The following is a 25,179-nucleotide window of genomic DNA, read 5'->3' as shown; positions in this document are numbered from 1 at the left end:
GAGGGGGAGAGAGGAGAGAGAGGAGAGAGGGGGAGAGAGGGGAGAGGGGGAGAGAGGGGAGAGAGGGGGAGAGAGAGGGGAGAGAGGGGAGAGGGGAGAAAGGAGAAGGGGAAGAGGGGGAGAGAGGAGAGAGGGGAAGAGAGGAGAGAGGGGGAGAGAGGAGAGAGGGGAGAGAGGGGGAGAGAGGAGAGAGGGGGAGAGAGGAGAGAGGGGAGAGGGGAGAGGGGAGAAGAAGAAGGGGAGAGAGGGGGAGAGAGGGGAAGGGGAGAGAGGGGGAGAGAGGGGGAGAGAGGGGGAGAGAGGAGAGAGGGGAGAAAGGAGAAGGGGAGAGAGGGGAGAGAGAGAAGTATCTTGAGTAGCTTAAGGGCTCTACACTCTACGCACTGTAAGGAATACAACAGCTGTAGACCTTACAGTGAAATGCTTATTACAAGACCTAACCAACAATACAGTTTTAAGAGAAACAAGTGTAAAGTAAACAATAGATAAGTAACAAATTAAAGCAGTAAAATAACAGTAAAAATATCAATAGCGAGGCTATATACAGGGGGTACCGGTACAGAGTCAATGTGAAATAACAGTAGCGAGGCTATATACAGGGAGTACCGGTACAGAGTCAATGTAGTTAGTTGAGGTAATATGTAGGTATAGTTAAAGTGACTATGCATAGATAATAAACAGAGAGTAGCAGCAGCGTAAAGGGGGCAATGCAAACAGTCTATGACTAGGGTGGCTGGAGCCTTTGACAATTTTTATGGCCTTCCTCTGACACCGCCTGGTATAGAGATCCTGGATGGCAGGAATCTTGGACGCAGTGATGTTCTGGGCCATACACACTACATTTTACATTTACATTTTAGTCATTTAGCAGACGCTCGTATCCAGAGCGACTTACAGTTAGTGAGTGCATACATTTTCATACTGGCCCCCCGTGGGAAACGAACCCACAACCCTGGCGTTGCAAGCCTAAACACTCTCCTCTCCTCTCTTAGCCTGCTAGCCTAAACACTCTCCTCTCCTCTCTTAGCCTGCTAGCCTAAACACTCTACCCTCCTCTCTTAGCCTGCTAGCCTAAACACTCTACCCTCCTCTCTTAGCCTGCTAGCCTAAACACTCTACCCTCCTCTCTTAGCCTGCTAGCCTAAACACTCTCCTCTCCTCTCTTAGCCTGCTAGCCTAAACACTCTCCTCTCCTCTCTTAGCCTGCTAGCCTAAACACTCTACCCTCCTCTCTTAGCCTGCTAGCCTAAACACTCTCCTCTCCTCTCTTAGCCTGCTAGCCTAAACACTCTCCTCTCCTCTCTTAGCCTGCTAGCCTAAACACTCTACTCTTCTCTCTTAGCCTGCTAGCCTAAACACTCTACCCTCCTCTCTTAGCCTGCTAGCCTAAACACTCTACCCTCCTCTCTTAGCCTGCTAGCCTAAACACTCTCCTCTCCTCTCTTAGCCTGCTAGCCTAAACACTCTACCCTTCTCTCTTAGCCTGCTAGCAGCCTCCCTCTACCCTTCTCTCTTAGCCTGCTAGCAGCCTCCCTCTACCCTTCTCTCTTAGCCTGCTAGCAGCCTCCCTCTACCCTTCTCTCTTAGCCTGCTAGCCTAAACACTCTACCCTTCTCTCTTAGCCTGCTAGCAGCCTCCCTCTACCCTTCTCTCTTAGCCTGCTAGCAGCCTCCCTCTACCCTTCTCTCTTAGCCTGCTAGCCTAAACACTCTCCTCTCCTCTCTTAGCCTGCTAGCAGCCTCCCTCTACCCTTCTCTCTTAGCCTGCTAGCCTAAACACTCTCCTCTCCTCTCTTAGCCTGCTAGCCTAAACACTCTACCCTTCTCTCTTAGCCTGCTAGCCTAAACACTCTACCCTTCTCTCTTAGCCTGCTAGCCTAAACACTCTACCCTTCTCTCTTAGCCTGCTAGCCTAAACACTCTCCTCTCCTCTCTTAGCCTGCTAGCCTAAACACTCTACCCTCCTCTCTTAGCCTGCTAGCCTAAACACTCTCCTCTCCTCTCTTAGCCTGCTAGCCTAAACACTCTACCCTTCTCTCTTAGCCTGCTAGCAGCCTCCCTCTACCCTTCTCTCTTAGCCTGCTAGCCTAAACACTCTACCCTCCTCTCTTAGCCTGCTAGCCTAAACACTCTCCTCTCCTCTCTTAGCCTGCTAGCCTAAACACTCTCCTCTCCTCTCTTAGCCTGCTAGCCTAAACACTCTACCCTCCTCTCTTAGCCTGCTAGCCTAAACACTCTACCCTCCTCTCTTAGCCTGCTAGCCTAAACACTCTCCTCTCCTCTCTTAGCCTGCTAGCCTAAACACTCTACCCTCCTCTCTTAGCCTGCTAGCCTAAACACTGACAGTCAGCACAGAACAGAATACCAACAGAGAACTAACAATGCTCAGCAGTCAAAATAAAGGGTGGGTGAGAACACAACCCTGGCTGCCATAATGTAGAAACACAACATGGAGCCCCTGAATACAGCAGTATTGCATGTAGGTGTGTAGATAATGATGTGTTTGATACAAATAATAAGGCCTTATAAATAATAAAAGTCAGTGTGTTCATGGTCGGATCGATTCAAAGCTTGGAAAGAAAGCTTGAGAACTTGGCTGCTGTGACAAGAAGAGAGAGAGAGAGAGAGAAACAACAGGATTTCATAGTCTTATGATTGTGCCATTCTTCACTAACTTAAACAAACGCGAAAGGAAATGGAGAAAGAAAGTTTGTGAAAATAAAGAAAAGTAATTTGAAAATGACATGAGGAGAGACTAATAACTGTAACAGCTGTTTCATGTTTTAGTTAAAAACATCCCCCTGTCAGTCAGTTCCCTGCTCTCAGGAAGTGTCCCAAATGGGACCCTATTCCCTATGTAGTGCACTACTTTTGACCAGGGCCCTGTATAGGGAATAGGGTGCCATTTGTGATGATGGGACCCGACCAAAGTACTGCACTACATAGGGAATAGGGTGCTATTTGGGCCGCAACACTTGTGTACAAAACCTTAATGTGTTTGGACCCCTGAAAGAGTATCTGCTGTGAAGGCAGCAGCTACTGGGGATCCCTAATTAAAACAAATACTCTGTGATTAATATCTTGCACACATAGCAACATGTTAGGAGGAACACAGTAGCTAAATGCCAAAGCTAAATTATTCTGTGTCACACAAGTAACCATTGTTTTACAGAGAAGATCAATCCTAACACAGTTTCTCAGAGTATAAGTAGCCCAGTGATGTTCTGTCTCAGGCCGGCCGGACACATCCACATACAGTTTTTGATTGAACGTGATAAAAGCTATGCCTAAAGACTTTGAGCTGTCTGTGGACAAAAGCTGACAACAAAATAGGGAAATTATGACTACTAACAGTTGGACAAAAGTCTCCCTTCCTCTTTTTGGTTATGAAGAGAGACGGCACAATTTATGAATAAAGACCCCCACTTTAGAGACGTACAGTTGAAGTCGGAAGTTTACATACACTTAGGTTGGAGTCATTAAAACTCGTTTTTCAACCACTCCACAAATGTCTTGTTAACAAACTATAGTTTTGGCAAGTCGGTTAGGACATCTACTTTGTGCATGACACAAGTAATTTTTCCAACAATTGTTTACAGACAGATTATTTCACTTATAATTCACTGTATCACAATTCCAGTGGGTCAGAAGTTTACATACACTAAGTTGACTGTGCCTTTAAACAACTTGGAAAATTCCAGAAAATGATGTCATGGCTTTAGAAGCTTCTGATAGGCTCATTGACATCATTTGAGTCAATTGGAGGTGTACTTGTGGATGTATTTCAAGGCCTACCTTCAAACTCAGTGCCTCTTTGCTTGACATCATGGGAAAATCTAAAGAAATAAGCCAAGACCTCAGAAAAAAAAATGGTAGACCTCCACAAGTGTGGTTCATCCTTCTGAGCAATTTCCAAATGGCTGAAGGTACCACGTTCATCTGTACAAACAATCGTACGCAAGTATAAACACCATGGGACCACGCAGCTGTCATACCGCTCAGGAAGGAGACGCATTCTGTCTCTTAGAGATTAACGTATTTTGGTGCGAAAAGTGCAAATCAATCCCAGAACAACAGCAAAGGACCTTGTGAAGATGCTGGAGGAAACAGGTACAAAAGTATCTATATAAACAAGTCCTATATCGACATAACCTGAAAGGCCGCTCAGCAAGGAAGAAGCCACTACTCCAAAACCGCCATAAAAAAGCCAGACTACGGTTTGCAACTGCACATGGGGACAAAGATCATACTTTTTGGACAAATGTCCTCTGGTCTGATGAATCAAAAATAAAACAGTTTGGCCATAATGACCATCATTATGTTTGGAGGAAAAAGGGGGTTGCTTGCAAGCCAAAGAACACCATCCTAACCGTGATGCACTGGGGGTGGCAGCATCATGCTGTGGAGGTGCTTTGCTGCAGGAGGGACTGCAAAGCCCAGAGGTATTCTCCAACAGTAACAAAGCCCAGAGGTATTCTCCAACAGTAACAAAGCCCAGAGGTATTCCCCAACAGTATCAAAGCCATAGACCAGGAAGTAAAGCAGCAGCTCAGATTACTCACTCAGAGTGCACCCTATTCCCCATATACTGTTGATCTAGGGTTTCAAGCTCTGGTTGATTTAAAATGTAATGATATTTAGTGATATTGAATTGTGTTTAGTTGTCAACGCAACCAAATATCAACATTTGAAGGAGATGTATCTTCTGCTTGGATAGTTCCATCTGAGCCACTGATTTAGTCTGGCGTTAATTCAAGTTTTGTCTACAAATTAATAATTGATATGCTGGATTCACATCTCCATCTCAACCAAAAATCTAAGTGAAAGAATATGACTAAATCAAACCAAACTTTATTTCAAGTGCATTTGAAGTTTGATTTAATGTGAAAACGGTGCAAGGGGTGTGTAGACTTTCATCAGGCACACTAGGTCGTAATCTCATTGATCAACATCTCTACCAAATATGATTCAATTATCCACATTTTAATGGCCCAGTGGCATTCCAGCTCCAGCTCTCTTTCCTGCCTAATCCAACCAGGAAGAGACACAGAGACAAACCAGGAAACAAAACCAGGAAACAGTCACAGCAGCTTCCTGTATCTACAGCTGCAAACATCCACAGCAGCCTGTGGGGGGGGGGGGGGCTGGGTCATACTGTTCTGTTTATAATGGAAACATACACAGTGTACAGACACATTCCTAACATTGAGTTGCACCCCCCTTTTGCCCTCAGAACAGCCTCAATTCGTTGGGGCATTGGACTCTACAAGGTGTCGAAAGCATTCCACTGGGATGCTGGCCCATGTTGTCTCCAATGCTTCCCACAGTTGTGTCAAGTTCGCTGGATGTCCTTTGGGTGGTGGACCATTCTTGATACGCAAAGGAAACTGTTGAGAGTGAAAAACCCAGCAGCGTTGCAGTTCTTGACACACTCAAACCGCTGCGCCTGGCACCTACTACCATACCCCGTTCAAAGGCACTTCAATATTTTGTCTTGCCCATTCACCCTCTGAATGGCACACATACACAATCCATGTCTCAATTGTCTCAAGGCTTAAAAATCCTTCTTTAACCTGTCTCCTCCCCTTCATCTACACTGATTGAAGTGGATTTAACAAGTGACATCAATAAGGGATCATAGCTTTCACCTGGATTCACCTGATCATTCTATGTCATGGAAAGAGCAGGTGTTCCTAATGTTTTGTACACTCAGTGTATAGGACACTACCCATGTAGGGTTAGGGTTAGGGTTAGGGTTAGGGCTAGGGTTATATAGGGCTCCCAATATATGAGGGATCTATGAAATCGTTAACAGCAGAGAGAGTCAGGAATTGCAGTCCCATCAGAGACATGACGGTGCCATCATCACCCAGGGGCCATTTATCAACATCTCCATCTGTCTAGAAGGCTACACAACCACACCCCTCCCACGGACCACACCCCTCCCACGGACCACACCCCTCCCACGGACCACACCCCTCCCACGGACCACACCCCTCCCACGGAACACACCCCTCCCACGGACCACACCCCTCCCACGGACCACACCCCTCCCAAGACCACACCCCTCCCATGGACCACACCCCTCCCACGGACCACACCCCTCCCATAGACTACACCCCTCCCATGGACCACACCCCTCCCACGGACCACACCCCTCCCATGGACCACACCCCTCCCACGGACCACACCCCTCCCATAGACTACACCCTTACTGTTAACCGTAACAGTAGATACATGTTAAAAGAGAACCATCTACTTCTTGTCATTTATTGTCCCACTATAGGTTATGAATGTATTATCTGCAGCACCAGACCTCTGTTCTTTCTGCACTTCACTAACTTTACTTCTGCATCTTACTAACCTGGGATGAGTCCCAGATTGCACCCTATTCCCATACATGGGGCTCTGGTCAAAAGTAGTGCACTATATAGGGAATAGGGTGCCATTTGGGACACAGCTTAACCTAGGGATGAAGGGGCTAAGATCCCATTAACTTGTTCTTCTATATCCACAGGCCTTAATAAAATCACACTGCTACTGTGCTGAGCAGGGCTACAAGGCCACACATAAGATAGCTAGCTACAAGTTTCAAATGGAGAGAGTTAGTATCCACACAGAGGGTCTAGCTAGCATAGTAGCTTAATTAGGGACAGGACATAGCAGTTTAATTATTGTGTATGAGGGACATAGCAGTTTAATTATTGTGTATGAGGGACATAGCAGTATAATTATTGTGTATGAGGGACATAGCAGTTTAAGTATTGTGTATGAGGGACATAGCAGTTTAAGTATTGTGTATGAGGGACATAGCAGTTTAATTATTGTGTATGAGGGACAATACGGTGTGAGATAACATAGGACTAGTGTGTAGGGTGAATACGGTGTGAGATAACATAGGACTAGTGTGTAGGGTGAATACGGTGTGAGTACGGTGTGAGATAACATAGGACTAGTCTGTAGGGTGAATACGGTGTGAGATAACATAGGACTAGTGTGTAGGGTGAATACGGTGTGAGTACGGTGTGAGATAACATAGGACTAGTGTGTAGGGTGAATACGGTGTGAGATAACATAGGACTAGTGTGTAGTGTGAATACGGTGTGAGATAACATAGGACTAGTGTGTAGGGTGAATACAGTGTGAGATAACTAGTGTGTAGGTGTAGGGTGAATAACTGAATGAGTTTGTCAAAAGCCATAGCTGATTGCAGCATATCTTCTATTGCTAAACAGGTTTGTTGGTCATTGAATAGTGATATTTACTTCATATTCATTAGTCATTCTTCATATCTGCACACTGGACTCCCCCAACACACTAACACACACTACACTGACATTCTGACACACACACACACACTACATACGCTCACACACACACACATACACACACACACACACACTACATACGCTCACACACACACACACACACACTACATACGCTCACACACACACACATACACTGCATACGCTCACACACACACACACACACACACACTACATACGCTCACACACACACACATACACACACACACTACATACGCTCACACACACACTACATACGCTCACACACACACACATACACACACACACACACACTACATACGCTCACACACACACACACACTACATACGCTCACACACACATACACACACACACTACATACGCTCACACACACATACACACACACTACATACGCTCACACACACACACATGAATAGTGAGGCCAATCACACATAGACAGTCTTCCACACATGCTGCTGCTACTCTGTTTATTATCTATCCTGATTGGCTAGTCACTGTTACCCCTACCTACATGTACAGTGAGGGAAAAAAGTATTTGATCCCCTTCTGATTTTGTACGTTTTCCCACTGACAAAGACATGATCAGTCTATAATTTTAATGGTAGGTTTATTTGAACAGTGAGAGACAGAATAACAACAAAAAAATCCAGAAAAACGCATGTCAAAAATGTTATAAATTGATTTGCATTTTAATGAGGGAAGTAAGTATTTGATCCCTCTGCAAAACATGACTTAGTACTTGGTGGCAAAACCCTTGTTGACAATCACAGAGGTCAGACATTTCTTGTAGTTGGCCACTAGGTTTGCACACATCTCAGGAGGGATTTTGTCCCACTCCTCTTTGCAGATCTTCTCCAAGTCATTAAGGTTTCGAGCCTGACGTTTGGCAACTCGAACCTTCAGCTCCCTCCACAGATTTTCTATGGGATTAAGGTCTGGAGACTGGCTAGGCCACTCCAGGACCTTAATGTGCTTCTTCTTGAGCCTCTCCTTTGTTGCCTTGGCTGTGTGTTTTGGGTCATTGTCATGCTGGAATACCCATCCACGACCCATTTTCAATGCCCTGGCTGAGGGAAGGAGATTCTCACCCAAGATTTGACGGTACATGGCCCCGTCCATCGTCCCTTTGATGCGGTGAAGTTGTCCTGTCCCCTTAGCAGAAAACCACCCCCAAAGCATAATGTTTCCACCTCCATGTTTGACGGTGGGGATGGTGTTCTTGGGGTCATAGGCAGCATTCCTCCTCCTCCAAACACGGCGAGTTGAGTTGATGCCAAAGAGCTCCATTTTGGTCTCATCTGACCAAAACACTTTCACCCAGTTCTCTTCTGAATCATTCAGATGTTCATTGGCAAACTTCAGACGACCCTGTATATGTGCTTTCTTGAGCAGGGGGCCCTGTATATGTGCTTTCTTGAGCAGGGGGACCTTGCGGGCGCTGCAGGATTTCAGTACTTCACAGCGTAGTGTGTTACCAATTGTTTTCTTGGTGATTATGGTCCCAGCTGCCTTGAGATCATTGACAAGATCCTCCCGTGTAGTTCTGGGCTGATTCCTCACCGTTCTCATGATCATTGCAACTCCACGAGGTGAGATCTTGCATGTAGCCCCAGGCCGAGGGAGATTGACAGTTCTTTTGTGTTTTTTCCATTTGCGAATAATCGCACCAACTGTTGTCACCTTCTCACCAAGCTGCTTGGCGATGGTCTTGTAGCCCATTCCAGCCTTGTGTAGGTCTACAATCTTGTCCCTAACATCCTTGGAGAGCTCTTTGGTCTTGGCCATGGTGGAGAGTTTGGAATCTGATTGATTGCTTCTGTGGACAGGTGTCTTTTATACAGGTAACAAACTGAGATTAGGAGCACTCCCTCTAAGAGTGTGCTCCTAATCTCAGCTCGTTACCTGTATAAAAGACACCTGGGAGCCAGAAACCTTTCTGATTGAGAGGGGGTCAAATACTTATTCCCCTCATTAAAATGCTAATCTATTTATAAAATTTTTGAAATGCGTTTTTCTGGATTTTTTTGTTGTTATTCTGTCTCTCACTGTTCAAATAAACCTACCATTAAAATTATAGACTGATAATTTCTTTGTCAGTTGGCAAATGTACAAAATCAGCAGGGGATCAAATACTTTTTTCCTTCATTGTACATATTACCTCAACTACCAACACTGCTGCTACTCTGTTTATTATCTATCCTGATTGACTAGTCACTTTTACCCCTACCTACATGTACATATTACCTCAACTACCAACACTGCTGCTACTCTGTTTATTATCTATCCTGATTGACTAGTCACTTTTACCCCTACCTACATGTACATATTACCTCAACTACCAACACTGCTGCTACTCTGTTTATTATCTATCCTGATTGACTAGTCACTTTTACCCCTACCTACATGTACATATTACCTCAACTACCAACACTGCTGCTACTCTGTTTATTATCTATCCTGATTGACTAGTCACTTTTACCCCTACCTACATGTACATATTACCTCAACTACCTCAACTACCTCGTACCCCTGCACATTGACTCTGTACCAGTACTCCTTGTATATAGCCTTGTTATTGGTATTTATTGTGTTACTATTTTCTATTTTTATTTGCAAATGTTCTTACTTTTTAACTCTGCATTGTTGGGAAAGGGCTCGTAAGTAAGCGTTTCCCCGTGAAGTCTAAACCTGTTGTATTTGGTGCATGTGAATGTGATCCTGTTGTATTTGGTGCATGTGAATGTGATCCTGTTGTATTTGGTGCATGTGAATGTGATCCTGTTGTATTTGGTGAATGTGATTTGAGTTGATGTACTGTAGGTTGTGTAAAACATTTATATCTGAGAGTGACTATAACACAGAACAATCCCTGTAAGAGTTATCCGGTTTAATAAACAAGACAGGGCCAAAGTTATCAGGTTTAATAAACAATACGGGCCAAAGTTATCAGGTTTAATAGGCAAGACAGGGCCAAAGGGAACTGAACAAAAACTAGTTTGAGCAGTCATTATTCATCCACGGTTCAATATTTGTTCAATATTTAATATTCAAAAGATTTGGTGCAAATTTGTTGGGTTTAACACCTGGCACCAGTGTGTTCATCAAACACAATATGACTTATTTTATAAAAAATAATTTATTTCTGAACTCAAGACTTAACATTAACATACACATTTATCACTGTGCTATGACGACACACATTCTACAATAAATGGACTGTTGTGTTTTGGTTCACATCAAGAGGGGGATGAGGTGGCAAAACCACTAGCCTACCCACTACGGGGCGGCAGGTATCTTAGTGGTTAAGAGCGTTGTGCCAGTAACCGAAAGGTCGCTGGTTCTAATCCCCGAGCCGACTAAGGCACGTAACCCTAATTGCTCCTGTAAATCGCTCTGGATAAGAGCGTCTACTAAAATGTAAATGTTCTCACACTTTTCAGTATAGGCCTATAGAATAGCCTGCCTTATCACTGATAGTTGTCATACAGTGATTTGTGATGTACAATCACGGAAATCCCCATTGACGAAGCTCACACAACACACCTCGGCTCACTGCACATTGGAATCATCGGCTTCATTTAATGCAACTTTTATATCCATATCCTACACGAGTTCCTGTAAGTGGTTTAACTCTAATGGTCCACTTCCACTTCGTTACTTTGTTGCATTGTATTTGTTCCATTAGCTCACAAAGAGAGCGGCCAGAGGCGAGACACAGAACGCCGTCTTTTGTTTCGGGAAGAGAAGTCAAGGCAGCGTGGCAGACTATTCGAAGTTGGGAGTTGGCATAGAATTGTTACAAATTGTCTTACCAAACTGTACAGTTATGGTCAACAACTTGGCTATAGCAAGTTGGCTTGTATGATTCGAAACAGCGTTACAGGCTATGACTATGTCACTGCTAATTTATTACATGCAGATATTTGTAAATGAATTATAGCGTAGCCTAAACCCAATCCAACTGTTGGATAATTGGGCGTGTGAAGCCTATCTAAAAGTATTTATTAAAATGTTGTAAGGAAATGGTTGGTAGGAAGATTGTATAAAGCTATCACCCAGCCCCCCCTTTTCCTCGCACACGAGTTGTAAACAATGATTTAAAATAGCTCCTATTCAGTTGTTAAAACATATTTTTAATACAATGTATATCTATGCTTAGATCACATAATAATTTTACTTTAAGAGTTCTCTTCAAACAGGTTCTAATTATTCTCTAAATGATGCTTTACGTATCAGAGCGTTCTGTTGTTTTCGCGAACAAGACAGAAACGCCCCTTACATATCTTAAAATGGCAGCAAATCTTTAATCTAATGTTCATTTGACTGTGCCTTTGTGAGCTACAGTATTGATAATCATTATGCACGACTAACACGTATATGAAAAGCAACTCAATCACTGAAGGAAAATGTGTTTTCTATCACTTTCTCAAATCAAACTCAGATAATGGAACAGGCAAACACCCATGCGCGGTAAACACACGGGAAATGGGATTTCCTCTACATTCTATAGTTTTTCCAGCGACGTGAAGTCTTTACTTTAATAGAATAAAAACATTAAATCGGTCTAAACACTTTAAAAAGAACCAAAATGTACGGTTTAATTGTCTGAGAGGGGTTTGTTTGCGCCCCCTACCCTCCCTTACCGCGTTCAATTCTCTAAATGTTCTTCTATCCGTAATAATTCCACACTATAGGCTTCATGAAAACAGTGCGAGGTGTTACGCAAAAAACGTTACATGCGTGTGTGTAATCGGCAAATATTGTACAGAAAAAAACAACATACCCATCCATTGCACAGAGGAAACAGTGTAGAAAGGACAGTGGACGCTCGGGAAAGTGAGGAAATAGGTTTGGGTGTTGTTACTAGTGCCTGGTATAGCTCTCGCCCCCACAACACAGAAAATGTTCTCTCTCATACGCACAATGGCACGCTTCCTGTTCCTGACGTGAGCACTGAAATACACAGACATGTACAGACGCCTGCCTGCCTCGCTGTACAAAATGGCCTCCCCTCTCAGGCAGCTCCAAAAGAGACGCACCTTTGTCACTTTCAACAACGAACGCGCATCCATGTAGGCCTACACCAATCTGCGCCCTAGCGCGCCATCACCGCGCACGCAGCTTGGATAGAAAAAAGTCTAGAATATATCTGTGCCCGCCATGTAAGAGAGATAGAGGGAGAGGTTATCATGTAGGGAAAGATTGGAGTCTAACCACTTGTCTGCTGCACACTAGGAGTTAGTTGAACAGGGATAATCTTGTTCAACGACAGGTATTAATTAATCAAGTTAATGGATCACACTGATCCAAGACTTTCCACTTTATTCAATCTTCCACTCTAATTTACCCATGAGAGACACCATACAATCATACCACTTATTCTTATTTGAGGCTTGAAGAAATGGTTTATCAATTATGGTTAAAGCCTATAATAAACATGTATATCAGGTAATAAAGGAACAATACACATATCCTGATCACAGGTTGTTACTAACAGTGATGTTGCTATGATCTTGCTTTTGTCTTGCTGTGTGGGTCACACACACACACAGACACACACACAGACACACACACAGAGACACACAGACACACACACACAGACACAGACACACACACACACAGACAGACACACACACAGACACACACACAGACACACACACACACACACAGACAGTCAATGATAAACATTCAATTCATTTGAGTATGTGTCAGCCATGTACTACTACGTTTAGGCCTAGATCATAGAGGCTGTAGAGGTTGACATGCAGCACAGTGAACACTGCAGCATGTAGAAACTTGTTGCACCAGTCTGACTAGAAATACAGGAGTCTTGTATACACACGCAATTAGAACACCACTTCAATGCAAGGGAAAGCTAGAGTCGTCGTCGTCCCCCCTCCCCTCCCCTCCCCCACTCTCTTTCTCTTTCTCTCTCATCCTGTGTGTGTGTGTGTGTGTGTGTGTGTGTGTGTGTGTGTGTGTGTGTGTGTCTGTGTGTGTGCCCCACATCACATGGTCACTGCAAGACCATGTGACATTCATTGACATTAATCAGAGGATTGCATTACTTGTATAGCGCTGAAAAATATATTTATTCAGGTTATAGCCTGCCCCACAGGATATCTCGTCCATGAGTTGCTCTATAAACATGGCACACAACCTCCAGCAGAGGGAGCCAGTGCTGAGTGTTTTACATTTTACATTTTAGTCATTTAGCAGACGCTCTTATCCAGAGTGACTTACAGTTAGTGAGTGCATACATTTTCATACTGCTTTGTGTTTCTACCGGCTGATAGCCTATAGGCTTTTTTGATTCATTCATATTTATAACATGATCTATTGTTCGAATCCCAAAGCCGACTAGGTGAAAAATCTGTCGATGTGCCCTTGAGCAAGGCACTTAATGCTAATTGCTCCCGTAAGTCACTCTGGATAAGCGTGTCTGCTAAATGACTAAAATATAAATGTAAAGTGTAACACATTAATAAACAGTTATGGCTAAAATTGTGAGATAGTCATTCAGTGCTTGCCAAATTGTGAGCCTATTAAGGGAGAGGTCGAAATGTACACAATATTTACCGGAGGAAAGTGGGGGAGGGTCATGCTTTTTAAAATTCAGTCAGGGGGAGGTGTTTAGTATTTTTTATTTATTTATTTTTGGTCCAGGGGAGGGTTATGTAATTTGTAATGAATGAAATGTCATATTGCTCAGGGTTTGAGAATGAGTTGCTTATTACAGTGTTCCTGATGCTGCCCCTCTTCCCTTATTCTCCGCTGGGCCTAGTGTGGTCTCAACAACATGATCCATCCACTAGGCCACCTAAATGATTGGGATCATCTGGTTACCACAAGTCTTTGGAATACATTGAGGTCGTTGACAAAACAGACCATGGAACGCCTTTTCACATTAAGGTCTGCAGTGGGTCTGTGTAAATTGTGGGATTATATTGGAGACAGGTTTATAGCAGTGAATGTGGTCCTCTGAATGTGGTGAACGTGGTCCTCTAGCTCAGCTGGTAGAGCACGGCGCTTGTAACGCCAAGGTAGTGGGTTCGATCCCCGGAACCACCCATACAAAAAAAAAAAAAAATGTATGCACGCATGACTGTAAGGCGCTTTGGATAAAAGCGTCTGCTAAATGGCATATTATTATTAATGTCATCCAGTACTTAATTTGAGCCGGATCCTGCCGGAACAGGATCCGGCACCTCTCCGTTTTGGACTGTTTTGTTCCAGAACCTATTTGGCCGGATCCGGTACCTCTCCAGGCATGACAAATAATTGTCACTTTTTACAATGTAAAAATTCGAATAAAATAGATCAAAGTTCATTCTAGTTGCCTCTTCCTTAATTCTCCTGCCCCCACAAAAAAAAAACGTTATGTGAAAAAGTAGGCTGTGCCTAATATTCTAAGAGTTGATTTGGATTGGTCTGGCCGGTTATGGTTTGCGCAACATTGTAACCTATGTTTGAGACAAACGCATGACTGTGGGTTTCTCTCACATAACTAGAATGCGATGCACTTTCTATAATCTATCTCTCTCTGTGCTCTGATATACATGAGCCTGCAACTCTCATCTCTCCAGCGTTGCACTTCATCATTTATTTCCTTATAGAATCATAGCATATATATATATATATATATATATATATATATATATATATATATATATATATATTCGAGGAAAGAAGCACCTTGCTCTTGCTTGCTGGATATGAAATAGGCTACAGCATTCACAATGAACTGCTGGGTAAGTTTGAATGTCGACAGCTTCTCTGGTGTGATGTGATCACATTGGCTGGTGATAAAAAATGAAATAAACGGGAAATCCTCTAGCTAAAGAGACTGGTATTCCGGCTACAACGGCTCTATGTAGTGAGGAGGAGCAGGTACATTTGCCAAAGTTATAGAATTACTGCTGTCTGTTCAGAAATAAATGAAATCATTCAGAATAGCCTACTACGCCATGAGAAGGCCTAGAATTTAGCCACAGAGGATCAATAGCTTCCTTAAAATATATCCTAGCTGTGGATTGTAGCCCAATAACAAGGCATAGCCTACAGTTGGGAACGCGCCGCAAATCTGTCAGAGAAAAAAACAGACAATGCAGACAAAACAGGCCTTTCGCAATATTTGAAATACAATCGAGGGAAAACACAGGTTGGAAAGCAAATGGCTCCAGCTGAAAAGAGAAGACTCTACGCTGTAGGCTACCAAAATATTTGATCAACTTCCAAATATTGTTTTACAAAAGAGAAAGAGAGGCATTTGGCACGAGCGCATTGCCATCACCAGGGAGTGAGATGCACATCATTGGGTGAGTCAGTGAAACTGGAAAGCATTTTTAGGACAATAATTTTCTCATATTGTACAATATGTGTCTCCACACACCTAGACCTAGGCTATTGATGGATTCAGGACAAGGTCGTTTTTATTGATCTCAGATTCTCAGTTCTTCAGTGTCAAAGTAGCCTGCAGTTTCGATCATTTGTGCGGTATTAAAAAAGATTCTGCCAAAGTCTCCAGTCATGTAAAATGACGTAGATTTGCATGAAATGGGTTTATAAAAGGGAAACATTTCCCCCGAACCTAGGTTACTAAAAATGTTCGCCCACGTGTGTGCAACTTCTGTAAGTGCCTCAACTCTACTGCTCTATGCCACTAGCAAATGCGATGATTTATTACAGGGGTGCCACTTTGGTTTTAGAAGTGGGGGGGGACATAACCTGGTAGGGGGTCTGGGGGGGTCCTTACTTTTTGGGCATCTAAAGCTAATTTCCTGCATTTTTACACAATCCAATATGCCTTTTTAGAACAAAAGTAAGTAAGCAAAAAGGCCCACAGTCATCAAGCTAGGTAAGAGATCGTTATTGAATATGTTTAAGTGATTAATAAGACTGAACTAGATCAAAGGTAATTCAATAGTAAAAAAAAAACAATACATTGCCAAACTGACTAATAAAACTAACATTGCACTGAAAAAACGTCAGAATATCAATCTTCAATCGTTGATTCAGGTCTAGTGTGATGGAGGCAAAAATAATAGCTAACATTAGCAAACTTTTGGCCAGCACACTCTCGAACGGTACATCAACTGGCGCAAGCTAGCCAAGTTAATTCACTTCTGAAACGGGACAAAACAAAGGTTACAAAACATTTCCATACAAACAACAGCTGTCAGATAGTAATAATAGCCACCTCATATCGCTATCTGACAGATAACTAGAGGCTAGAGCTGTGGTAGCTACTAGCTAGCGTAGCTTATTCATTCACCTCAGTCGAGAGGGGATGAAACGTTAGCTAACGTTACATATCAGCTACAATACTAGCTCAGCACTGCGAATAAACACTAGTTTGGTTTTTTTTCTGTTAAGTTATACAGCAGTTACCTTGCCAGCTACATCAGTCAACTAAAGAGTAACCAGTTTCTGCTCTGCTTGCTTTTACAACTCGGCGAAAGAGCGCAACACCTACACATTGAACTATGCTCAAGTCTCCCGTGCTGATCCAGCCAGCCTTTCAGAAGCTTTGCCTTCACACAGCCTACCTGACCGCTCGGAAGTGTCCGTCGCCACTTTTTGTATCACATTGCAATGATAAAACTGGGGGGGGGGACAAAAATGCAATTTCAGAATGTGTGTGTGGGGGGGGGGGACATGTGATATGCTGTCAAACAACCATAACTGACAAATAGTTTAGTAAGATAGTTAGCTAGTTAGTTAGATGAGTTGATAACGTTAGTTAACAGTCGCTCACAGCAAACAGGACTCTCAGTGATGATATAGCTACTTTAACAGGATATGTTAACTAACGCTAGCTTGGTAGATTATAGCCACGTTAAATGTTAGACAGAAATAAAAAGCTAGTATACGTCTATGAAGAACACCAAAGATGCTAAATGTTAGCCTGAGATTCCTTACCATCATCTTTGCCAAGACCACACAAACACAGCAGCCATGCAAACAGTCTTGAGTGGCAACACATTTGCCGAATTAGCTGACTCCCACTGCTATTGACACGCCCACTATGGTTGATCCTCCCACTGCTATTGACACGCCCACTACGGTTGATCCTCCCACTGCTATTGACACGCCCACTACGGTTGATCCTCCCACTGCTATTGACACGCCCACTACGGTTGATCCTCCCACTGCTATTGACACGCCCACTACGGTTGATCCTCCCACTGCTATTGACACGCCCACTACGGTTGATCCTCCCACTGCTATTGACACGCCCACTATGGTTGCTCCTCCCACTGTTATTGACACGCCCACTACAGTTGCTCCTCCCACTGCTATTGGCACGCCCACTACGGTTGCTCCTCCCACTGCTATTGACACGCCCACTACGGTTGATCCTCCCACTGCTATTGACACGCCCACTATGGTTGATCCTCCCACTGCTATTGACACGCCCACTACGGTTGATCCTCCCACTGCTATTGACACGCCCACTACGGTTGATCCTCCCACTGCTATTGACACGCCCACTTCCAGACACTCCAAGGATGAAGTTACCCATGACTCGAATTAAGGCATCACGTCAAGATCTGCCCATCTGCACAACGTGCTCGGAATAACGACAACCTCGAACGTGCCCATTATTTGTGTTGACAATGGCCGTGTTCGAAAGGATCAAAACCGTAATGTATTATAGTTAAATTAAAGTTAAATTGTGACTGACTGCTCTACAAATAATAATGAGTAGTTATTTATTTAATTTTTTATGTTTTTATTTAACCTTTATTTAACCAGGTAAGCCAGTTGAGAACAAGTTCTCATTTACAACTGCGACCTGGCCAAGATAAAGCAAAGCAGTGCGATAAAAACAACAACACAGAGTTACATATGGGGTAAAACAAAACATAAAGTCAAATATACAACAGAAAATCTATATACAGTGTGTGCAAATGTAGTAAGTTATGGAGGTAAGGCAATAAATAGGCTATAGTGCAAAATAATTACAATTTAGTATTAACACTGGAGTGATAGATGTGCAGAAGATGATGTGCAAATAGAGATACTGGGGTGCAAATGAGCAAAATAAATAACAATGTAAATAACAATATGGGGATGAGGTAGTTGGGTGGGCTAATTTCAGATGGGCTGTGTACAGGTGCAGTGATCGGTAAGGTGCTCTGACAACTGATGCTTAAAGTTAGTGAGGGAGATAAGTGTCTCCAGCTTCAGAGATTTTTGCAGTTCGTTCCAGTCATTTGCAGCAGAGAACTGGAAGGAATGGCGGCCAAAGGAGGTGTTGGCTTTGGGGATGACCAGTGAGATATACCTGCTGGAGCGCATACTACGGGTGGGTGTTGCTATGGTGACCAATGATCTAAGATAAGGCAGGGATTTGCCTAGAAGAGATTTATAGATGACCTGGAGCCAGTGGGTTTGGCGATGAATATGTAGTGAGGGCCAGCCAACGAGAGCGTACAGGTCACAATGGTGGGTAGTATATGAGGCTTTGGTGACAAAACGGATGGCACTGTGATAGACTACATCCAATTTGCTGAGTAGAGTGTTGGAGGCTATTTTGTAAATGACATCGCCGAAGTCAAGGATCGGTAGGATAGTCCGTTTTACGAGGGCATGTTTGGCAGCATGAGTGAAGGAGGCTTTGTTGCGAAATAGGAAGCCGATTCTAGATCTAACTTTGGATTGGAGATGCTTAATGTGAGTCTGGAAGGAGAGTTTACGGTCTAACCAGACACCTAGGTATTTGTAGTTGTCCACATATTCTAAGTCAGACCCGCCGAGAGTAGTGATTCTAGTCGGGCGGACGGGTGCAAGCAGCGTTCGATTGAAGAGCATGCATTTAGTTTTACTAGTGTTTAAGAGCAGTTGGAGGCCACGGAAGGAGTGTTGTATGGCATTGAAGCTCGTTTGGAGGTTTGTTAACACAGTGTCCAATGAAGGGCCAGATGTATACAAAATGGTGTCGTCTGCGTAGAGGTGGATCTGAGATTAACCAGCAGCAAGAGCGACATCATTGATATACACAGAGAATAGAGTCGGCCCGAGAATTGAACCCTGTGGCACCCCCATAGAGACGGCCAGAGGTCCAGACAACAGGCCGTCATTCATGACGCAAGGCAGATCAGTCTGCAGTCGCCTGCACTGTCAGCTGCAATGTCGAACAACTGACTCATAGCGACAGTGCACAAAGAACCGGGATCGAGAAGAAGGTTGTGTGCAAAATCCGAACGAGATTGCCGTGAAAGAAACCAAGTGTTGTAGAGGAGACGAAAATATCAGAGATATAATATAATAATTATATACACTATATATACAAAAGTATATGAACACCCCTTCAAATTAGTGTATTCGGCTATTTCAGCCACACCCGTTGCTGACGGGTGTATAAAATCGAGCACACAGCCATGCAATCTCCATAGAGAAACATTGGCAGTAGAATGGCCTTGCTGAAGAGCTCAGTGACTTTCAACACGACACCGTCATAGAATGCCAACTTTCCAACAAGTCAGTTCGTGAACTTTATGCCCTGCTAGAGCTGCCCCGGTCAACTGCAAGTGCTTTTATTGTGAAGTGGAAACATCTAGGAGCAACAACAACAGCTGCAAAGTGGTGGGCCACACAAGCTCACAGAAAGGGCCCGCGTGCTGAAGCGTGTAGCGCTCTGTCCTCGGTTGCAACACTCACTACCGAGTTCCAAACTGCCTCTGAAAGCAACGTCATGGGTTTCCATGGCCGAGCAGCCGCACACAAGCCTCAGACCACCATGCGCAATGCCAAGCGTCGGCTGGAGTGGTGTAAAGCTTGCCGCCATTGGACTCTGGAGCAGTGGAAACGCGTTCTCTGGAGTGATGAATCACGCTTCAACATCTGGCAGTCCGACGGATGAATCTGGGTTTGGCGGATGCCAGAAGAACGCTACCTTCCCCAATGCATAGTGCCAACTGTAAAGTTTGGTGGAGGAGGAATAATGGTCTGGGGCTGTTTTTCATGGTTCAGGGTAGGCCCCTTAGTTCTAGTGAAAGGAAATCTTAACGCTACAGCATACAATGACATTCTAGACGATTCTGTGCTTCCAACTTTGTGGCAACAGTTTGGGGAAGGCCTTTTCCTGTTTCAGCATGACAATGCCCCCGTGCACAAAGCGAGGTCCCTACAGAAATGGTTTGTCGAGATCGGTGTGGAAGAACTTGACTGGCCTGCACAGAGCTCTGACCTCAACCCCATCGAACACCTTTGGGATGGATTGGAACGCCGACTGCGATCCAGGCGTAATCGCCCAACATCAGTGCCCGACCTCACTAATGCTCTTGTGGCTGAATGGAAGCAAGTCCCCACAGCAATGTTCCAACATCTAGTGGAAAGCCTTCCCAGAAGAGTGGAGGCTGTTATAGCAGCAAAGGGGGGGACCAACTCCATATTAATGGCCATGATTTTGGAATGAGATTTTCGACGAGCAGGTGTCCACATACTTTTGGTCATGTGGTGTAGATTTTCCATGCAATTTGTTTTGCTTTTTGGATACAAAAATTGTGCTGGGCAATTTAGCTAGCTAGCCAGCCAACTAACGTTACCTATGCTAAATCGTCCAGCAGAATACCAAAAAGAAAACTAGCTAGCTAACTGTCCCATATGGAAAAGTAATACATGACCATATATGGCCTTATACAGTGCCTTCGGAAAGTATTCAGACCCCTTGACTTTTTCCACATTTTGTTACGTTACAGCCTTATTCTAAAATTGATTAAATTGTTTTTTCCCCTCATCAGTCTAAACACAATATCCCATAATGACAAAGCAAAAACAGGTTTTTAGAAATGTTTGCTAATTTATAAAATAGAAAAAACTGAAATATCACATTTACATAGGTATTCAGACCCTTTACTCAGTGCTTTGTTGAAGCACCTTTGGCAGCGATTACAGCCTTGAGTCTTCTTGGGTATGACGCTACAAGCTTGGCACACCTGTATTTGGGGAGTTTCTCCCATTCCTCTCTGCAGATCATTTCAAGCTCTGTCAGGTTGGATGGGGAGTGTCGCTGCACAGCTATTTTCAGGTCTCTTTAGAGATGTTTGATCGGGTTCAAGTCCGGGCTCTGGCTGGGCCACTCAAGGACATTCAGAGACTTCTCCCGATGCCACTCCTGCGTTGTCTTGGCGGCTGTGTGCTTAGGGTCGTTGTCCTGTTGGAAGGTGAACCTGTCGTGGAATATTCTAATCAAGTGAGAGAGACTTTGTCATTTCTTCAAACAATCATCTTTATTCAATATCAATTTAATTATTGCAATAATGAAGCTGGTCGACCTCAACCACTCCGAAGTGTGTGTTGCCGAGAGCTTAACCTTTACAGAAAATGCTGGTTCTTACATAGCTGACACTAAAAATGCTTTAGTCATGATTGGTTCCACCCCTCCCATGCAGATCGGGGGCATCATAAGCAACTTTGGGTTTATCGTGTGGCTATCTGCAACTGGTGTTGTTTTAACCCCTAACCTTAGTTTCCCAAATACAAGGATGAACAGATACTATCTTTATCTCGGTTACACCCACCACATCTTGTCTATGGAATGCTGTAGATCAATTGTCAGCGCCCTCTAGTGACCATACGTCCAGATTAGCTGCAGGGAGTTAGAGTGGAGACCATAAAAACACAGCATTAGTAGAAAAGAAATGTATTTATTTATTTATTTATTTATTTATAGTATTAATATCAAACAAATCAGGTAAATACTTAATTTTTCTCTCACAAACCTTCGCCCTAGTCTGAGGTCGTGAGCGCTCTGGAGCAGGTTTTCGTCAAGGATCTCTCTGTACTTTGCTCCGTTCATCTTTGCCTCGGTCCTGACTAGTCTCCCAGTCCCTGCCACTGAAAGACATCCCCACAGCATGATGCTGCCACCACCGTGCTTCACCGTAGGGATGGTGCCAGGTTTCCTACAGACGTGACGCTTGGCATTCAGGCCAAAGAGTTCAATCTTGGTTTCATCAGAACAGAGTACTTGTTTCTGATGGTCTGAGAGTCTTTAGGTGCCTTTTGGCAAACTCCAAGTGGGCTGTCATGTGCCTTTTACTGAGGAGTGGCTTCCGTCTGGCCACTCTACCATAAAGGCCTGATTGGTGGAGTGCTGCAGAGATGGTTGTACTTCTGGAAGGTTCTCCAATCTCCACAGAGGAACTCTAGAGCTCTGCCAGAGTGACCATCGGGTTCTTGGTCACCTCCCTGACCAAGGCCCTTCTCCCCCGATTGCTCAGTTTGGCCAGCTCTAGGAAGAGTCTTGGTGGTTCCAACCTTATTCCATTTAAGAATGATGGAGGCCAATGTGTTCTTGGGGACCTTCAATGCTGCAGACATGTTTTGGTACCCTTCCCCAGATCTGTGCCTCGACACAATCCTGTCTCGGAGCTCTATGGACAATGCCTTCGACTTCATGGCTTGGTTTTTGCTCTGACATGCCCTGTCAACTGTGGGACCTTATAGACAGGTGTGTGCCGTTCCAAATCATGTCCAATCAATTGAATTTACCACAGGTGGACTCCAATCAAGTTGTAGAAACATCTCAAGGATGATCGATGGAAACAGGATGCATCTGAGCTCAATTTCGAGTCTCATAGCAAAGGGTCTGAATACTTATGAAATTAGTTATTTCTGTAAATAGGGTATTTCTGTTTTTTATTTTAAGTTTCAAACCTTTCTAAAAATACTGTTTTCCCTTTGTCATTATGGGGTATTGTGTTTAGATTGATGCTGAAAATTGTTTATTTAATCAATTTTAGAATAAGGCTGTAACGTAACAAAATGTGGAAAAAGGGAAGGGGTCTGAATACTTTCCGAATGCATTGTTACGGGAGCATTATTTCAGTGATACTTGTAGTCATGGTAATAAAACATCAGAACAAACGACACAAAACACAAACGTTAATTCAATTGTTTTCTCTCATCGCTTCTCAATTCAAAATAAAACTAAACTAAACTCATTCTGATTGGCTGGGCCTGGCTCCCCAGTGGGTCGCCTCTGCCCAGTCATGTGACATCCATAGATTAGGGCCTAATTTATTTATTTCAATTGACTGATTTCCTTAAATGATCTGTATCTCAGCAAAATCTTTGAAATTGTTGCATGTTGCGTTTATATTTTTGTTCAGTATAGTTAACATGTACAGGTAGGTAGCTAACGTTAGCTAGCTACCTACCTAAAGCAGGCAAATAGCTAGCTAGCTGAACTCAATTGTCTTATCTTCCCTGGACTCTAACCCGGAAGCTTATAAGAAATCCCGCTATGCCCTCAGACTAACCATCAAACAGGCAAAGAGTCAATACAGGACTAAGATTGAATCGTACTACACCGGCTCTGACGCTCGTCGGATGTAGCAGGGCTTGAAAACTATTACAGGCTACAAAGAGAAACACAGCCGCGAACTGCCCAGTGACACGAGCCTACCAGACAAGCTAAATTACTTCTCTGCTCGCTTCGAGGCAAGTAACACTGAAACATGCACGAGAGCATCAGCTGTTCCGGATGACTGTGTGATCACGCTCTCCGTAGCCGATGTGAGTAAGACCTTTAAACAGGTCAACATTCACAAGGCCGCAGGGCCAGACGGATTACCAGGACGTGTACTCCGAGCATGCACTGACCAACTGGCAAGTGTCTTCACTGACATTTTCAACCTCTCCCTGTCTGAGTCTGTAATACCAACATGTTTCAAGCAGACCACCATAGTCTCTGTGACCAAGAACACTAAGGTAACCTGCCTAAATGACTACCGACCCGTAGCGCTCACGTCTGTAGCCATGAAGTGCTTTGAAAGGCTGGTCATGGCTCACATCAACACCACTATCCCAGAAACCCTAGACCCACTCCAATTTGCATATCGCCCCAACAGATCCAAAGATAACGCAATCTCTATTGCGCTCAACACTGCCCTTTCACACCTGGACAAAAGGAACACCTATGTGAGAATGCTATTCATTGACTACAGCTCAGCGTTCAACACCATAGTGCCCTCAAATCTTATCACTAAGCTAAGGACCCTGGGACTAAACATCTCCCTCTGCAACTGGATCCTGGACTTCCTGACGGGCCGCCCCCAGGTGGTAAGGGTAGGTAACAACACATCTGCCACGCTGATCCTCAACACAGGGGCCCCTCAGGGGTGCGTGCTCAGTCCCCTCCTGTACTCCCTGTTCACCCATGACTGCATGGCCAGGCACGACTCCAACACCATCATTAAGTTTGCCGACGACACAACAGTGGTAGGCCTGATCACCGACAACAACGAGACAGCCTATAGGGAGGAGGTCAGAGACCTGGCCGTGTGGTGCCAGGACAACAACCTCTCCCTCAACGTGATCAAGACAAAGGAGATGATCGTGGACTACAGGAAAAGGAAGGCCGACCGCGCCCCCATTCATATCGACGGGGCTGTAGTGGAGACGGTCGAGAGCTTCATCCAGGAACTCTATACCAGGCAGTGTCAGAGGAAGGCCCGGAGCGTCCAATAGGCTCCTTAAAACCTGGGACCAAAAGGCTCCTTAAAACCTGGGACCAAAAGGCTCCTTAAAACCTGGGAACAAAAGGCTCCTTAAAACCTGGGACCAAAAGGCTCCTTAAAACCTGGGACCAAAAGGCTCCTTAAAACCTGGGACCAAAAGGCTCCTTAAAACCTGGGACCAAAAGGCTCCTTAAAACCTGTGACCAAAAGGCTCCTTAAAACCTGGGACCAAAAGGCTCCTTAAAACCTGGGACCAAAAGGCTCCTTAAAACCTGGGACCAAAAGGCTCCTTAAAACCTGGGACCAAAAGGCTCCTTAAAACCTTTTACTGCAGTTAGCTAAATCAGGGTCACACAGAGTGATTCTTGGTTGTCTCAAACAAATCTACTTTGAAAGTACACACCT

The 25,179-nt window shown here is 44.1% G+C and overlaps 1 protein-coding gene across 4 annotated transcripts in view; it reads right to left on the bottom strand.

The window, feature by feature from the left end:
- The window catches only part of LOC121573355 (polypyrimidine tract-binding protein 3-like), a 135,650-nt gene extending 123,335 nt beyond the window's left edge, over positions 1-12,315 (bottom strand). For all 4 annotated transcript variants that reach the window (XM_041885258.2, XM_041885260.2, XM_041885261.2 and 1 more), the window contains exon 1: positions 12,087-12,315. The gene's annotated coding sequence lies outside the window, so the exon portion shown is untranslated. The remainder of the gene's footprint in view (positions 1-12,086) is intronic.
- Between the last annotated feature and the right edge of the window lie 12,864 nt (positions 12,316-25,179).

This window comes from Coregonus clupeaformis, chromosome 9, assembly GCF_020615455.1.
Source record: "Coregonus clupeaformis isolate EN_2021a chromosome 9, ASM2061545v1, whole genome shotgun sequence".
Taxonomy (NCBI): domain Eukaryota; kingdom Metazoa; phylum Chordata; class Actinopteri; order Salmoniformes; family Salmonidae; genus Coregonus; species Coregonus clupeaformis.
Note: the sequence above shows the minus strand (reverse complement) of the source record. Positions and strands in the feature narration are given on the sequence as shown.